The sequence below is a fragment of the Peromyscus eremicus genome, chromosome 18, assembly GCF_949786415.1.
Source record: "Peromyscus eremicus chromosome 18, PerEre_H2_v1, whole genome shotgun sequence".
In the NCBI taxonomy this organism is placed as follows: Eukaryota; Metazoa; Chordata; class Mammalia; order Rodentia; family Cricetidae; genus Peromyscus; species Peromyscus eremicus.
The window spans coordinates 41,023,927-41,036,486 of record NC_081434.1 but is presented as its reverse complement, the minus strand read 5'-3'; the positions used below and the strand labels follow the sequence as shown (position 1 = coordinate 41,036,486).

General features: G+C 45.0%; 1 protein-coding gene across 4 annotated transcripts in view; it reads left to right on the top strand.

The window, feature by feature from the left end:
* The window catches only part of Slc41a2 (solute carrier family 41 member 2), a 133,208-nt gene that overhangs the window by 10,441 nt on the left and 110,207 nt on the right, over positions 1 to 12,560 (top strand). Inside the window, exon 1 of one of the 4 annotated variants that reach the window (XM_059245108.1) lies at positions 9,019 to 9,136. The exons of 2 other annotated variants lie outside the window; for them this stretch is intronic. The gene's annotated coding sequence lies outside the window, so the exon portion shown is untranslated. Of the gene's footprint in view, positions 1 to 9,018; positions 9,243 to 12,560 lie in introns of those variants that run through there. One more of the 4 variants, XM_059245107.1, reaches the window with a different exon arrangement.

Here is a 12,560-nt window from a genome sequence, read left to right as displayed (position 1 = left end):
CACAGGCAAACAAGCTAAAAGACTGCTGTGGTTCCTTAATGGCTAACACTGTTCAGTAGATGGATGTACTTTTTTCCCCCAGGTTTTTTGTTTTTTCAAGACAGGGTTTCTCCGTGTAGCTTTGCACCTTTCCTGGAACTCACTCTGTAGCCCAGGCTGGCCTCGAACTCACAGAGATCTGCCTGCCTCAGCCTCCTGAGTGCTGGGATTAAAGGCATGCACCGCCACTGCCCGGCTTCCCCCAGGTTTTTTTGTTTGTATTTTAGGCAGGGTTTGAACCTAGGACATGCTAGACAAGCACTACATCCCCCTTTTGTTTTTGAGACACATCTGACCATGTATCATAAAGTGACCGGAACTCCTCCACAGCCTGGGCTACCCACAAACTTGTCATCCTCCTGGCTCAAATCTGACTTGAGCCAGCTCAAGCCTGACTCAGGCTTATGACCAATGCTTGGCTCAGCGGGCCAGTTCCTAGTCAGCGTGGTACCTCCCACCCAGCTTACGAAGATGTTCTGATAAAGACTGACCTGTGTTCCCCTGGGTCTGCTCTCATTTCTACCATCTCTGGACCTGAGAACAGTGTGCCAAGGATGATTGTCTCTGGAGACTTCATTCCCACAACAAATAGTTCCCTTTGTCTTAACTCTTTATTTACCTTGCAGATAATCTATGTAACAAAAAAGAAAGAAAAAAAAAAAAGAATGCTGTGCTGTAGACTTAGGGAGTAGGTTTTTGAGTATGTTCTGGGACTGTTTCATACATGTACACAATGCATTGTGATTGCGCTCTCCCCTCCCCCCTCCCTTTCCTGCCTTCATGTCTTTTTGTTTTGTCTCTGTCTCTCTCTCGGGGTTTGTCCAGGTGCGTCTGTGTGGCCATGGGATTGGAAATAAATATCCACTGGAGCTGAGTTGGGGCAAGTTCTGACAGTGAGTGGGTTCACAACTTAAGACAGTGGCTCCTCCTCCAGAGGCTACCAGTCCACAGTAGTTCACCAGTAAGGGGTAAGAGCCATGAGCCCCTCCCCCATCCCCACTGACTGCTGAGAGCTTGTCCTGGGCCGGCCTGGTGTAAGGGAGCGGTCTTATCTTCAACTTGGAGTTGTGCTGGGATCCCTTCCTCCAAGGGTGCCTTGTTTTGTTTTGTTTGGCTTGTTTTGTTTTTATCAGTTTTCAACTGATAGTCAACTAAGAAATACTTAGCCTTGACCAAAGGTAGAGGAGAGATGTGATTGCCAGAGTAAAGATAGGAAAGGCCAGGTCGTTATTTCAATTTGATGCCAAGATAATTGAGTAACCGGACACACCGGGTCCCTCTAATTGGCCTAATCAGCGTGTCGACGTTCCTAGTGAGTTTGAGCACCTGAACTGACAGGGAACACATAGCTGCGGGGTGTGAGGTCTGGTCTCATCCCCCCGGAAGGTGCCCCTGTGAAGGTGTCCCTGCTTGGGAACGTGATGGTCGTTGTCTGAGTTAGACCTGCCTCAGCGTGGGAGCTGTCCTGTGTCACTCATCTCTCCACCTAAGGAGGTGAAGTACTTCAGTGCCTGGGGCTCGATCCTGTGGGAGTCCTGCTTGTTCAGGACAGAAAATGAGAACAGGCTCTCGGGAGACTACAAGTACTGAGTAGACATTTGGACTATCAAAGTGATCAGACTTTGTATCATTTTCAGCTAGCCTACAGAATACTGGAATTCGTCATGACACTTTCATACATGTGTATATGACTTTTTTTTTTTTTTTTTTTTTTGGTTTTTCGAGACAGGGTTTCTCTATGCAGCTTTGCGCCTCTCCTGGAACTCACTTGGTAGTCCAGGCTGGCCTCGAACTCACAGAGATCCGCCTGGCTCTGCCTCCTGAGTGCTGGGATTAAAGGCGTGCGCCACCACCGCCCGGCCATATATGACTTTTTATGGGACATTTTCAATCTTAAAATAGAGAATAAAAATGGAAACTGTACATGGAGCAAGAAATCTTTTTGTTTGTTTGTTTCTCTTTTAAACTTTGTTATGTTGGCTTTGTCCTTTCTTGATCTTTTTCTCTCTCTCTTTTTCCATTCTGAACTTTGACCTGTTGGCATCTTTTGTGTACCTGGCCATTCTGGAAGGTTTTATTTTACCTTTCAGTTTGATTATACAGTGAGTCAAATACAGGTTTGTTTGTTTTTGGTTTTTTTTTTTTCTTTCCTTTTTTTTTGGTTTTTTGAGACAGGGTTTCTCTGTGTAGCTTTGCGCCTTTTCCTGGAACTCACTTGGTAGCCCAGGCTGGCCTCAAGCTCACCGAGATCCGCCTGGCTCTGCCTCCCCAGTGCTGGGATTAAAGGCGTGTGCCACCACCACCACCACCACCACCACCACCACCACCACCACCACCACCACCACCTGGCCAAATACAGGTTTTAAGTTGGTTTCAGAAGTGAGTTTGCATTGAAAAAAAATTGAACACTAAAGGGGGTGGGGGTGGAGGGTGGTATGTGAGAAGGCATATAAAGTGTGCGTTGGTGTGGGTTACCAGTAACAACCAATTTTCACTGATGAACTACTCTTTCTTAGTCTCTCCATACGTCTGTTCAAGGGCTCCAAGAGCTTGGGAAACTGAGGAAATGTGATTCATATTATTCTTTTTTTTAAATAGTAATTTCTGTTATAACTAATTATTGGAAAGAAGCAATTAAGTTGGGCATGGTGCCACACACTTGTGATCTCAGCACTCTGCAGGCTGAGGCAGGAGGGAGGATTGTGAGTTTGAGGCCAGCCTGGGCTCTATGGTGAGACCCTGTGGCAAGAAGCAAACAAAACAACCAGGAGCTGAAGATGGGGGCTAGAAGGGAAATGGAGGGGCCAGATTTAATGAAGGTTGCGTGCTTTTAGTTTTGGACTCAGTGTGAAGGGAGTGGTGTAGCTAACAGGATTCAAGAAGAACGCCAAACACTGTGGGGCACGTCTGTAGTCTCAGCACTTGGGAGGTGGAAGGAGGAGGATCAAGAGTTCAAAGTTCTCCTTGTCTGCTTAACAAGTTCAAGGCCCACATGGATTATCTGAGACCGGACTCAAGAAAAAAGAGGAAAGAGTTGATCTGAGGAGTGAGGGGCGACCATGGGATAACCATTTAGAAAGGACAGGAGAAGTGGCTGGTCAGAGCTGTCCTCTAGATCAAGATCACAGCGTTCATTAGAGGAAGGGTTGGGGAGGTGAGAAGCCTGATCTCTCACCTCCCAGACTGTCGGTTTGTTTTTATACCACAGCTTGTCAAAGGACTTGAGAGAATCAAAACTCTAAAGGGGGTGGGGGTGGAGGGTGGTATGTGAGAAGGCATATAAAGTGTGCGTTGGTGTGGGTTACCAGTAACAACCGATTCTCACTGGTGAACTGCTGTCTCTTAGTCTCTACATACATCTGGTCAGGGCTCCAAGAGCTGGGGAAACTGAGGAAATGTGATTCATTTATTCTTACATATGCCATCCTGTCACAGGTAAGTGTTGAGTCAGCTTGTAGAATCACCTTATGAGAAGTACTGATCTTGCTTGAAGTTTTTTTTAGTCAATTTCACAATATACACAATACACACTATTTTTATTTATATTTGAGGTATTATCTGAACTGTAGCCCAGGTTGGACTTGGAACTCACTACGTGGCCCAGGCTGACCTTAAACTTACGGTAGTTCTACACCTGGCTGGCTACACATTAGTCTTAAAAAAGAAGTATAGTTGGCCATGGGAGCCAGAGGCAGGTGGATATCTGTGAGTTCCAGGCCAGCCAAAGGTGTGTGTGTGTGTGTGTGCGTGCATGCATGCGTGCGTGCGCGCGCGCGCCTGCATATGTGTATATACATATATACATATATATACATACATATATGTGTGTGTGTGTATATATATATATATATATATATATATATATATATATATATATGGTGAGACCATCTCTCAAGAAACAGACAGCAACAAAAAAATAGAAGTATAGAATCAGTAGTAGCAAAACTAGGAATAGGAATGTATTAGATGAGTAAGTTGATGGTGACTTTGAGCTTCAGGTGTGACCGGAAATTTCCTTTCTATGAAGTGAAAAACAAATGTTTTGACTTTCATTAGAGAAAAGCAAAACAATCGAGTTTTCAGCAAGATGTGGTGTCACGTCTTCCATTCTAACCCTTAGGAAGTAGAGGAGGGGGCATCCTTGGAGATTTTAAGGCCACCCTGGGCTACATGAGAGCTTGTCTCAAAAAACAGGCCCACCATAGGTTTAATGTTGCATTTCTTTAATCCCAGTACTCACAAGGCAAATTTCTGAGTTCAAGGCTAGCCAGAGCTAGATAGTGAGACCTCGTCTCAAAGAAACAGAAGTCTAGGCTTCAGAGGGCTCAGTCATTAAGGGTGAATGCTCCCCCCAGAAGACCGGAGTTTGGTTCCCAGAACCCACATTAGATGGCTGGGGCTGCTTCTAATTCCAGCTCTTCTGGTCTCTGTGGCACCCACACATCCAAAGCATACACTCACACAGACACACATACACATTTAAAAAGAAAGGAAGGAAGGAAGAAAAAAGAAAGAGAAGTCTAAAAACAGAACACCCCCCCCCAGGCTTCAGTAGCAATACCTTGTGTATAGTTTCTGAATAAAGTTTACTGTGCCTTTATATGGGGTGCTAAGTGGTGTAATATTCTCCAAAACTGCAAGTAATTAATGAACTTTACATGTCAGTTGCAAGAGAGTATATTTTGGCAGTTTTTACAGACTACATGTAAGAATATTTAAGACAGCACAGTAGAAGTGTGGTTGTTTAAAAGCAGTTTTTCAACTCAAAACGGTTCTGTGATCCACCTTCTCTGCCATTACAAGCCTGTGTAGTCTCTTTTTATTTCTTTTGCCTTTTAAAAAAATGACTTACATTTTTATTTTGATTGCATTGGTGTTTTGCTTGTATGTCTGTGAGGGTGTCTGATCCCCTGTAACTAAAGTTAATAGACAGTTAGGAGCTGTCATGTGGTTGCTGGGAATTGAACCTGGGTCCTCTGGAAGAGTAGCCGGTGCTCTTAACTACTGAGCCATCTCTCTAGCCCTCTTCATTTTGTGACAGGATCTCTCTATGTAGTCCCAGCTGTCCGGGAACTCACTTTGTAGATCACGCTGGCCTTGAACTCACAGAGATCTGCTTTTCCCACCCTAGTACCCACACCCAGCCCTGCTTCTTAAATTAAAAATAACTACTTATGCATAATTATGTTTAGATGATTTTTCACATTTCAGCTGGTTGTTTTGACAGGGGCTAGGTATGACCTAGCAAAGGATACTTGATGGAGTACTATGTTTATGTGGTCCTTCTCATTCTGTGGGCACATCTGTATTTATTCTGTCAACATTTTCTTAGTAAATATGAGGTGATTTAAGAGTTGATTGCATGTTAGTCGATCTGGTGATTTGATGTTTGGTTTTTTTTTTTTTTTTTTTTTGAGATGGGTTTTATTAAGCAGCTTGGTTTAGGCTTGAATTTGTAACCCCCTCCCTTCCCCTGCAGGGTACTGGGATTGCAGGTGTATCCATCATTGCCCCCTGCCACCCTTTAAAAGGGGGATCTTGCTATTTTGCCCGTGATGGCCTTGAATTCTGGCCGCTATCCACCAGCGGCACAGACCACAGTTGCACATTCTCAGCCTTCCACATGTGTTTGGTGTATCTGTGTTCCAAGTTCCAAGTATATATATATTTTTTTTATTTCTTGTTGTGAGCCTAGCCTTTAATGGCTGATCTATCTTTTCTTTTTTCTTTCTTTCTTTTTTTTTTCTTTCCAGAGCTGAGGACCAAACCAGGGCCTTGAGCTTGCTAGGCAAGTGCTCTACCACTGAGCTAAATCCCCAACCCCCCATCTTTTCTTTTTTAAAAATCTCTCTCTCTCTCTCTCTCTCTCTCTCTCTCTCTCTCTCTCTCTCTCTCTCTCTCACACACACACACACAGAGACAGACAGACAGACAGAGACAGAGACAGAGAGGGGGGGATGAGAATATGCTGGAGATTGTGGTCCTGAGAACGAAATTGGCTTCTCTGAGTCTCCTGTCATTTGAAAAGTCTGAGATTCAGCACACGAAGGGTTTGTTGTCTTCACTATTATTTCTTCAGGCGTCAACACAGTTTTACAAGCGCTTAGCCTGCCTTCCAGCTATGCAGCGCTTTCGGGCTGTGGCATCTGACCACGTTTTACGGTAGTCTGCTGGCAGTGGCTGTTGTTGAGAAACCACTGACTCAGGCCTGGAGCACCCCAGCCTTCTGTCTGTGCAGCATCCAGGGCCCCAAGTGTTGTATGGTGGCCAGTTGCCCTTTCATGCTTCTTGAATTTTCCCCAAGTTGTCGAGAAGGTTGACGTCACCTCCAATTACCTAAGTCAAACTTGTGAGTTCTTGAATTCAGTTCAGGTGGAAAGGTTCCAGTTGAAGCTAACAAAACCAAGATGTTTCTTAGATGCAGGCTCTGTGTACTTTAGCCCCAAAGGAGATGCTGCTTTTAAGTGTGTGTGTGTGTGTGTGTGTGTGTGCACATGGGTGCACTGTGTATACATGTAAGTGCAGATGCCCATGGGGCCTAAAGGTGTTAGATTCCCCTGGAGCTGTTACTGGAGACAGTCTGAGCTGCCTGATGTGGGTGTTGGAGCAGAACACGTTATTTATTGCACGTTAGAGGTAAACATAATCAGGCAGGACAGTGTTTGGAGGAATATTAATTCTTATATTTCTGAATACTTGTAGATCAGCTGAATAAAATAATGATAGGTAAAGCATGTAAATTATTGTAACATCCCCGTTTTTCACCGATATGCACAGGATAGTTGCTGACTCAGTCCTTCATTCTTTACACTTTTGCCTGGGAATAGATTTTTTTCTTGAGCTGCAGCAGCAGAAGAAAGTCCTCCATCTGCCCCCATCTCTGAACATTCTAACTGGATGCCACGGCCAATCGGCGACAACAGAGAGAGCACATTTGGAGTGGTGGAGAGCTCCTTCACGTTGTCGTGTTGTTTACTTTCTTACAGACCTTGTGCGCGGTAGACAAGCGCTCTACCATTCAGCTACATCCCCAGCCCCATTTTTTTAGACATCTTGCTAAATTACTCAGCCTAGTCTTGAGCCATTAGTATTCTTGTCTCACCTCTGTGAGTTTGAGGCCAGCAAACTCTATATAGCAAGTTCTAGGCCAGCCAGGGCTACGCTGAGACTCTGTCTCAGAAAGTAAATAAAACAGAAAACAAGAATATGTTGTATAGCTGGGCGGTGGTGGCACACACCTTTAATCCCAGCACTCGGGAGCCAGAGGCAGGTGGATCTCTGTGAGTTCGAGGCCAGCCTGGTCTACAAAGAGAGTTCTAGGACAGCTAAGACTGTTACAGAAACTTTGTCTCGAAAAAACAAAAACAAAAAAATGTTGTACATAGATACTGCTAGACCCTAAGGGTTAGGGGCTGTTATTGGGATTTGGTTAGCTTTCTTAAGGAATTTGGGTTTATCTTAGAGGAAATAAGATGCCCCATTGAGTCTAGTCAAGACCTGGTTGATGAGATTACTATCTTCTGAAGATCTCTTTAGGTTCTTTGTCTTTCTCAACTCACTCATGAACTTCAGATTTCTGGCTAGTGATACAGGTATTTCCAGAATCTCATTCCAATCCAAAGACTCTTCCCATTGTTTTTGTCAGTAAGACCTCCCATTTCATAAAGTTCCTTGTTTGCCTTCCTTTCTTGGCTCCAAGATGGAAAGGTCTGAGAGCAGATCCTGCTTCGGCCTTTTCACATCGCGTCTGTTAACCAGCATATTACTTAGTGCATAGTAGGGACTAAACACCTTTGTAACCAGCATAATACCTAGTGCGTAGTAGGGACTAAACACCTTTGTAACCAGCATAATACCTAGTGCGTAGTAGGGACTAAGTTCATGTTCACTGAATTAGTTAGAACTAATAGATTAATTTCATTTATTACCCTAATATTTGAAATATACATTGTGCTCCTAGTGTGGTGGCTCATTTCTGTGATTCTAGCATGTGGAGAAATTGAGGCAAGAGGCTTGTCATGAGTTTGCGGGCAGCCTCAGAGAAAGACCTTATCAAAAAAGAAAACAAAACATAACAAAGGGGACAGGGTCTCTCAGCAGGTGCAGGCTCTTGCCACCAAGCCTGACAACCTGGGTGTGACCCCAGAACCCCTAGAGTGGCGCGAGAGAACCAACCCCTTGAAAGGAGTTCCCTGACTCATGACGTGATACACACACATTCACAGACTACATATATGTACACATATACACACACACACACACACACACACAAATAAATGTCAAACTAACTACAACAATGACACTGAAGTGTGGTGTCACACACTGTAGTTCTGGCACAGAACTCCGGGTTGGCCTTGTCTTCACAGGAAGTTCCAGGCTAGCCTGGACTACATACTAAGATGCTGTCTCAAACAAACAAACACCTCAAAGAAACAGCAACAAAAGACAGAAGGGGAATATTTCCCAGGAGCAGGAACGGCTTTGAGGTTTCTAGTTATACTGCCTTTAACAAAATGGTTTTATTAGAATTTTTTCTCAGTTGAAATACTAGGGTAAAACTAAATTCACTTCATTAAAAGATAATCAACCCAAAGTTTTCTCTTATGGTAAAACAGTGGTAGGGAGGATGGGAAGGTGCTGGGGATGGCGAGCTCTCCAGCAGGCCCAGCCTTTGGAAGCAGGAAGATCAGGAGTTCAAGGTCATGTCAACTACATAGTGGTTCCAGGCCAACCTGATACACCCCAAACCCTGTCTCAAAACAGCAGCCGCAACGGTGAACAATAGTTAAGGCAGTAAGTCTTGTTTTTCCTGAGAAGTCTAGAAGAACGGTTCAGGTCGCCCACAGGAACAGGCGCTCTGAGCACTAACAACAGCGGCTTTGTACAGACGCTTGTACAAAGGGATAAGATGGTTAAAGTGTATCAATCGCCAGTCCGGGGGAGAGGTTTTGCTCTTGGAAGTGGTGAAATTAGGACATCCATACGCCAGAAGAACTTAGGGGAAGAATTTGGATGATGTCAGTCGTTTCTAGAGAACGTTTCCGCTGTCACCTTACTGTGACTTCACAGAATTCAACCGAGAAACCGAGCTGTAAAGGTAAGAGTCCTTTGGTGTACGGTTCTGATAACTCGGAAGAAGTTTTCAAAGTTTCGTGAGAAGTAGAGAGACTTCAGTTCAAACTCGTTATCTGTAGATTTTTGAGGTATTGAAACTTGGCTAGTTTTGTAGTAAGTTTATAGAGATATATTTTAGACTGGACCGTCAGAATCGAACTTTGTTAATATGCAAATGGCCTTATAATACTCACTGAACTAAACTGAAGTTGTTAACGTGTAGATTTCTAAAATGTACTTCTCTGCGCATGTGCACGCGTGTGCGTGTTTGTGTGTGTGTGTGTGTGTGTGTGTGTGTGTGTGTGTGTGTGCGGGGTGTGTCCCACGGGCACAGGCGGAGGACTGAGGACACCTTGCAGGAGTAGGTTCTCACCTTACACCATGTGGGTCTTGGCAATCGAATTCAGGTCTTCAGGCCCGGTGGCAAGCACCTTTATCCACTGAGCCATGGCACTGGCGCTGTGTAATTATACCTGAGGAACTCAGACGTTGGAAAGTATTATGCACAAACTTGCTCATTTCATTGCAGTGTAATTTAGTCAAGAGAGTCAGCTCTAGGGAAATGATTCATTAAAATGTGCCAGCCCTTTGAAGGGATTTCACCGGCTCCCTGGCTCTTCCCCCAGGGGTAAATGCTTTGAGCACTTAGATGCCTCTGTGCTTTCCTCCTGGCTAGGAATTCCAGGTCTTCTCTGGATGACCAGCCGATGTCTGGTCACTTGAGTGTGTGACTTTGACCTCGCTGTTCTCTGTGTGTGGCTTTCTATCTGTCCGCTATTGTATCCCCCTTCTGTTTGTCCTTCTGTGTGTGGCTTCCTGTCTGTCCACCATTGTATCCTCCTTCTCCTGTTTCTCCTCCCCACACCCCAATTTCTTTGAATCCTACTTGTCCTTTAAAGCTTTCAGTCTGGTGGGCACATTTGTCAAGTCCTGGGGAGTACATGAAATTTTGTATCAAGAGCTCATAGACAGGCACAGAACTGAGTAATTGGGTGCAGGGGGTAGGTGCTTCGTCTGTTTCACGTGACATGTAGAAACAAAACTGCTGTGGCATGCATATCTGAGGTGTCAGAAAACGTGTGTTCACTTGTTACTTAGTAGACGATAATACCAAGTGAGTTCACCTGTGAACCAGAGTGGACTCTTTGTACCCTTGGCCTATCTATGTGCTGGCTACAGGAACATCTGGAACACCACAGTAGCTTCCATGTCTCCCGCTGCCGAGTCAGAAAGCCCTGACGATCTTACTAACTTTATAACTGTGGGAATATTACTTAGACCCCTTGTGACTCAGTTTCCCAAGTGTAAGTTATGAATATATAGCAAGAGGCCAGCCTGGGCAAATTCCAGGATAGCCTGAACTACATAGCAGGACCCTGTCTTAAAAGCATTTTTATAGTAGTTTTTAAAATTATTTCAAAAAATAAGTTAGAGATCTCTGTTCTCTCACCTTCCTACATTAGTGATGTTTCCTTTTAGAGCTCCCTGCTTCCATCCAGTGTAACTTAGTGGTAGAGCATGTGCTTCACATGCATGTGCTCGTGGGTCCAACCCACATCCCCCACACAGGCAAACAACCTAAAAGACTGCTGTGGTTCCTTAATGGCTAACACTGTTCAGTAGATGGATGTACTTTTTTCCCCCAGGTTTTTTGTTTTTTGTTTTTTCAAGACAGGGTTTCTCCGTGTAGCTTTGCACCTTTCCTGGAACTCACTCTGTAGACCAGGCTGGCCTCGAACTCACAGAGATCTGCCTACCTCAGCCTCCTGAGTGCTGGGATTAAAGCCATGCACCGCCACTGCCCGGCTTCCCCCAGGTTTTTTTGTTTGTATTTTAGGCAGGGTTTGAACCTAGGACATGCTAGACAAGCACTACATCCCCCTTTTGTTTTTGAGACACATCTGACCATGTATTATAAAGTGACCGGAACTCCTCCACAGCCTGGGCTACCCACAAACTTGTCATCCTCCTGGCTCAAATCTGACTTGAGCCAGCTCAAGCCTGACTCAGGCTTATGACCAATGCTTGGCTCAGCGGGCCAGTTCCTAGTCAGCGCGGTACCTCCCACCCACCTTACGAAGATGTTCTGATAAAGACTGACCTGTGTTCCCCTGGGTCTGCTCTCATTTCTACCATCTCTGGACCTGAGAACAGTGTGCCAAGGATGATTGTCTCTGGAGACTTCACTCCCACAACAAATAGTTCCCTTTGTCTGTAACTCTTTATTTACCTTGCAGATAATCTATGTAACAAAAAAGAAAGAAAAAAAAAAAAGAATGCTGTGCTGTAGACTTAGGGAGTAGGTTTTTGAGTATGTTCTGGGACAGTTTCATACATGTACACAATGCATTGTGATTGCGCTCTCCCCTCCCCCCTCCCTTTCCTGCCTTCATGTCTTTTTGTTTTGTCTCTGTCTCTCTCTCGGGGTTTGTCCAGGTGCGTCTGTGTGGCCATGGGATTGGAAATAAATATCCACTGGAGCTGAGTTGGGGCAAGTTCTGACAGTGAGTGGGTTCACAACTTGAGACAGTGGCTCCTCCTCCAGAGGCTACCAGTCCACAGTAGTTCACCAGTAAGGGGTAAGAGCCATGAGCCCCTCCCCCATCCCCACTGACTGCTGAGAGCTTGTCCTGGGCAGGCCTGGTGTAAGGGAGCAGTCTTATCTTCAACTTGGAGTTGTGCTGGGATCCCTTCCTCCAAGGGTGCCTTGTTTTGTTTTGTTTGGCTTGTTTTGTTTTTATCAGTTTTCAACTGATAGTCAACTAAGAAATACTTAGCCTTGACCAAAGGTAGAGGAGAGATGTGATTGCCAGAGTAAAGATAGGAAAGGGCAGGTCGTTATTTCAATTTGATGCCAAGATAATTGAGTAACCGGACACACCGGGTCCCTCTAATTGGCCTAATCAGCGTGTCGACGTTCCTAGTGAGTTTGAGCACCTGAACTGACAGGGAACACATAGCTGCGGGGTGTGAGGTCTGGTCTCATCCCCCCGGAAGGTGCCCCTGTGAAGGTGTCCCTGCTTGGGAACGTGATGGTCGTCGTCGTCTGAGTTAGATCTGCCTCAGCGTGGGAGCCGTCCTGTGTCACTCATCTCTCCACCTAAGGTGGTGAGGTACTTCAGTGCCTGGGGCTCGATCTTGTGGGAGTCCTGCTTGTTCAGGACAGAAAATGAGAACAGGCTCTCGGGAGACTACAAGTACTGAGTAGACATTTGGACTATCAAAGTGATCAGACTTTGTATCATTTTCAGCTAGCCTACAGAATACTGGAATTCGTCATGACACTTTCATACATGTGTATATGACTTTTTTTTTTTTTTTTTTTTTTTTTTTTTGGTTTTTCGAGACAGGGTTTCTCTGTGTAGCTTTGCGCCTCTCCTGGAACTCACTTGGTAGCCCAGGCTGGC